We start from the raw sequence: 6000 nt of genomic DNA, 5'->3' as shown, positions 1-6000 counted from the left end.
TAACTGATAATATAACATTATTTGTAAAATTTCCAACAGTACATGCAAGTGTTTAGATGGTAGGATTTGTATCCTAACCCACTACATATGCCTACCGTAACACAAAAGATCCAAACATTAGGCTAGTTTGGTGTCTTGGTTTGGTTTTGGTGATTTTGTCCCAAACGGGTCTAATAATGCATAAGCATCAAGAATGGTTTAAAGTCATGAATGTAAGTTGTTAGGTTAGGTTAATACAGTTCTATAAGTACCAACCATAAAACAAAACAAGAACACTCAAAATTGATGTTTTGGTTTGGTAAAGGGCAGCAAGTCAAGTTAGAGTTAGAAGGCAAAATGGTCAAGAACATGCATAAATGAAAAAGAATCCAGAAATGAAGCCTTAGCCATTCGTGTTTATGGATTAAACAGAAGGTTTCTAGCCTTGGATTCATAATGAATATAGATGCAAACAAGTAACAAACTGAATATGAAAGAAAGTAATGAAATCTAGAAGTCAAACCTTTTGGTTTGACTTTTGATGTTCTTAAAAAATGCAGAAGATTGAGAGGATTTGGATGTGAATTTACGGTGTGTAAAGGGAAAAGGAGTGTGGGATGTGTTGTATTTATAATGGGGAAGGTAGGTGAGGTCGAATTTAATTTTTAAGGTGGTTGGAGGTTGAGGAGTGGGTGAAAAGAACTAATTCCAGAGCTGGGCTCTTCTAGTTGAAAATAGGGTTCTGTCGCGCCACGCGACGAGGCACTAGGCTCCCTTCGCGTGTCGCGACGGAGGCCAGTTTCCAAAGTTTTGTTAAAACTGTAGTTTGATCCCCTGAGTTTGATTTTATTGATATTTTATGCTAGAAACTTATAATTAGGCATGTTTTGGTAAATATAAGCATACGTAAGTATGTAAAATGGCAAATACAATATATACAAACATTCCAAACGATCTTTATTGATCCAACATCAATGATTACAAGATTTGAAAATGAAAGTACAAGATTACAACGAACGGAAAAGTATTACACTCGATATTGTTCATCCAACCTATCTACTACATCTTGTGATTGGTTGTTTGTTGGAACACAGTTTACGAGTGGCGCGGAAGCAACAAATTTTAGTTTCTCACAGACTATGCAGCTATCGTGAGGTGACCCTATTCCATTTAAAACACAGTTGGCACAACACCAACTTTTGAGAGGGGTTGATGTACCTACAAGCTTTATACATGAGAGGTGTATATATCTTCACATGAATCGCAAACTAAACAGTTTTTTACAACTGTTTTTTCTCCACACCCTTTGCACCCGACAACCTGTTGCACAAAGTTAGAAATGGAGAACAAATTATTGTAAGTTTGCCCATGGTGGTGGACGGCGGTTCATATATAGAGATAGAAAAAGAAAGATGCGAGAGAAAGAGAGATGGGGGATGGATAAGGTTTAGTTTGGCGATAGGGTTTTTAAGAGAGAGAGATAGAGATAGAGAAAGGATGGAGAAGATGAGGGTGGGCTTATCTTTATACTTTTTATGTTTTTAATTATTCAGGGGCAATCTCGTCATTTAGCACATACTTAACTGTGAAACTTAACACATGTTAGGGTATACGGGGCACTATGCGGGGAGTGGTGCGGTGACCCCAGTCCCCGAGCGGGAACACCGCCGCCATCACCGCGGGGAGCGAAATCGGTGAGCAGGATCGGTGTGTATTCACCGATGAAGGGATCGAGGTTTAAACAGCTATATAGCCGTTATACATTTAAAAAAAATTCCTAACCCCTATAAATACTACCTCTTTAATCTTTTTATTTTTCAAACCAAAAACAACTCTTGCCTATTCAACTCATCTAATTTTTTTAACCGATCTTTAAAAAAAATGGATTCCAAGTTCCCGTTTTTTTCTCCCCTGCCCGACTTTCCCGACGATGAAGATTCATCGTCAAGCGATGGTAGTTTAATTTTCTTCCAAAATCTCATCAAACAAGCGGAGCTACTAGACACGGCATCGTCTAGTAAAAAAAAATTGTCCGTCGAGATCGTGTGGGAGACCACGAAACACTCATGGCCGATTATTTTGTCGAAAATCCAAAATTTAATGCCGATATTTTTCTTCAGAGGTTTCGTATGTCCAAGTCTTTGTTCCTAAAAATTTTTAGTGACGTGGAAGCGAATAACGAGTGGTTTCAAGAGAGCTTGGACGGGAGAATGAAGAAAAGTTTCACGGCGTTGCAAAAGGTTACTTCTGCGATTAAATAACTTGCAACCGGTAACCCACCAGACGAAAATGACAAGTAGTTAAATATGGCTGAAAGGACCTCTCGTGAGTGCCTTGAATATTTCTGCGAGACAGTCTGTACAATGTATGCCTGTGAATTCTTACATAGACCAACGAGCCACGACGTTGCGCTATTGTATCAGGCTCATGAGGAGAGACATCACCTACCTGGTATGTTGGGTAGTCTGGATTGTACACACTTCGTCTGGAGAATGTGCCCCACAGAATTGCGTGGACAATATATGAGAGGCGATCATCAATACCCGACAGTTATGTTAGAGGCGGTGGCGTCTCAAGATTTGTGGGTTTGGCATGCTTTTTGTGGCCTGGCGGGTTCACAAAACGACATCAACGTGCTCCAACAATCTCCGTTATTTCTTACTCAACGAAACGGAACGGCGCCAAATTGTCCATTTCAGGTGATCGACCACTTATACAAACGCGGGTATTATCTTACTGATGGGATCTACCCTAGCTGGTCCGTGTTTGTGAAGTCTTTTCCATATCCTCACATCCCGAATGAAAAAAAGTTCATGAGGCAACACGAGGCCGCAAGAAAAGATGTGGAATGGGCGTTTGGTGTTTTAAAGGCGAAGTGGGGAATACTAAATCGTCCAATGCGTTCCAAAACGGTGAAAAAGATAAGGTCCATCGTGTATACGTGCATTATTTTACATAACATGATTATAAAAGACGACGGAAGGGCGATAGCACCGGTACACATTCAAGATCCTCCAGTCGAACCCGTCTTCGATGATACAGCTTATAGCGAGCTCATTGACGAAGAAACGCATTGGAGACTAAAACACGATCTCGTTGAGCATCTCGGACGTTTAGATCTACCTCATCTTGAAGTGAGTTCCGATGATGAGTAGTTTGTTTTTTTTATTTTTCTAGTTTGAATGTAATTTTTATTTTTAATTTAATGAAATGTCTTTTATTAAATTTTATTTAATTTTTATTAATATTTGTTTAATTTATAAACATGCATAATTACAACAAATAAAAAAAACAAAAAAAAAACAAGTCCCCTAAGAGAGGAGTGCCGCCATCAAATTGAGGGTGTGAGGGGAGTTAAGAGGGAAGTTGACGTGGCGCTTGCTGATTGACCGTGCGTAATAGAGGGGACTCCCCTAAGAGAGGAGTGCCCCTCTCACCCTTAGTGATAAAGACTACACGAATGCAAAAACCACTGGGATCAACTCTGTAATTATTGAAGCCTTGGGACTAACTCTGCATGTCTGCAAACCACATAGATCAACCTGACATTTAAGTCTTTCGAAATTAATGTGCTAATTATGCATGCATATCTAGTTTATACTAACAAACATAATCAACGATTTTAGTTGATTATGTTGATGTGCTTATTAGAACAAATAGAACCAACACAAAGAGGTTCGAAATTAGCACATACAATATTGGAAATAACACATTCAGTTTTCGAAACAAGCACGTGCAAAACCAGCACCAACAATTTTGAGTGTATTTTTAGTATTTTTTAAAAATGACATTTTTGAAAAAAAAATGGTAATATTATAGTCATATAAAAGAAAAAAATATGCTTGATTTTATGGTGAAATATTAAAAAAAATAAAGTATATAAAAGTTATTTTAGATTTAAAAATCTTGGTGGAACTAGTTAGAAAAAGTCAACATAACAAAATTTTAGTTTAATCCTTTTATCTAATAAAACTAACACAAATACTAAAATACTCTTAAAACTATTCATTGACTAACTAATAATAGTAAGGGGTAATGTGTAATGCTGATTAAATATTTAGATAACTAAGATCTGTTCTCACAGTTTTTACAAATAGCATTGGTTGTACCGGATCTTAACTCTTGTTTAATATTATAACATTAACAACTATAGCAAGTTAAAATACAATAAATTATCTACATATTATTATCACCATAGATTGTTTGAAATATCTAAACTATGACAATTTCATAAAGATATGGATCTATAAAACAAATTTATACTTCATTGTACAAAAAATAATATCATTATATATATATATATATATATATATATATTCAAAAGAAAAAAATCATTTTCAACGTTATGAATCTATAATAATAGATAAGGCTTAAGGGAAAATAAAATAAAAGAAACTTCGTGTATGGGGTAAATGAATATAGGGTTTCAAGTAATTTGGTCGGATATCACATAATACCATACTCATCTCATACCTGTGGAATTCTTTAATACTAGTCACATATCCGGTCCATATCTAAATACATGTCCCATATTCTTTAGGTTTCTCATTAGCCAGTCATGTTTAGGTTCGATTGGCATCCTTATATTTAATAAGTCTAAAGACCACAGAATGAATAAACATGCTTACCCATATCGACTCTTCATCTGGACTAAAGCTTCAAATGGATTGATCTCTAAACCTTTTGCGAATCATACTCAACCCTAACTATTCGATAAATTGATTGTGCCCTTGAAGTCGTAGTGTACTTCTTCACTGCCTCACGTGACGGTTTCAGCGACTAAAAACACCATTTTTCCCGTGGACACGGTTCCCTATCTCATTGCCTCGTCCGACGATCTACGTTCTCGGTTACCCTGGATGATGGGATATCGTGGTTTGGGATAGACATTTGCCCTTAAACACATGATTATATTAAAGGCTTCAACCCAGTGGTTCCAACCGCTCAGTTGTAACAAAGCCTCTAAGGATCCGTTTGCAATAATCAAATACATAATAAAAGATAGGCTCTTGATTTTGTTTTCCAAATAAAATTACACCTTCCAACCAACTCGAATGTGTGATCATTATGCCTGAGTTTGATGTGGGTTCGTTTGAATCAAGATGCTACTGCCCATTGTGTTTCATGTGAATTCAATGGTTTGTCTTGCCCCGGTTTTGAGGTGACACAAATTCCACAAACCATATGCTCTGATACCAACTTAATATGGGTTTTAATGCTGAAAAACAGCTTCCATATTTTTTTTTAAACAACCTCAAAACTTGTCATCTATTCATTTATATAAAGTATGTACATTCTCATACAAAGATGTGTTTGATCCTTCTATAACACCCAATTTTAATAACTAAAAAATATTTAATCTACTTGTACTAAGTATAGAAATGAGTTGACATTCATTTGATTAAACTTAATAATGATTTTGGGAAGAAAAAACAAGTCAAAAATTGAAGTTTGTATGAATTTTAGATCATGTCGTTTGAAGCAATATTCATGAGTGAAGTCGTGAAGGTAGAGAGGTGTCACAAGTGCTGTGGACCTAATATCATATAACACAAAACATGTAAATACATTTATACCACCTAAATTTACCCACGTGTTGTGGACCTAATCTTAGTTCCGTTCATTAGGATAATGAGGTGTATGCCTCGTACTATTGGGGGGCCCCGACACCGAAGTAGTGTGCTTGGATCCATCTCCATGAGTTGTGCCTCCCAAAATCTTTTCCAGGCCAACATCTTGCTTGGTCTGGCTCGCATTATATAATTACTAGCATGCAGATCACCATGCCTAGCAGGGCTACTACAATCCCCCTACATTTGTGGAGATGAGACTCCTACCTTCGGTGCTACCCATGTTGCTTCCACTTCAAAATCACATACCTAATCATGTCATATTATGTTAAATATGGTTAGCCATACAACATTAGGTCACACATCATCACATTGGTCCAACATGGTCTCATTAGGTAAGAGAACATCAACCATGGCACATTAGGTTGTTGATGGTTTAACCAAGTTTAAG

Source organism: Helianthus annuus, chromosome 7, assembly GCF_002127325.2.
Source record: "Helianthus annuus cultivar XRQ/B chromosome 7, HanXRQr2.0-SUNRISE, whole genome shotgun sequence".
NCBI lineage: Eukaryota > Viridiplantae > Streptophyta > Magnoliopsida > Asterales > Asteraceae > Helianthus > Helianthus annuus.
This window is presented reverse-complemented; position numbering follows the sequence as displayed.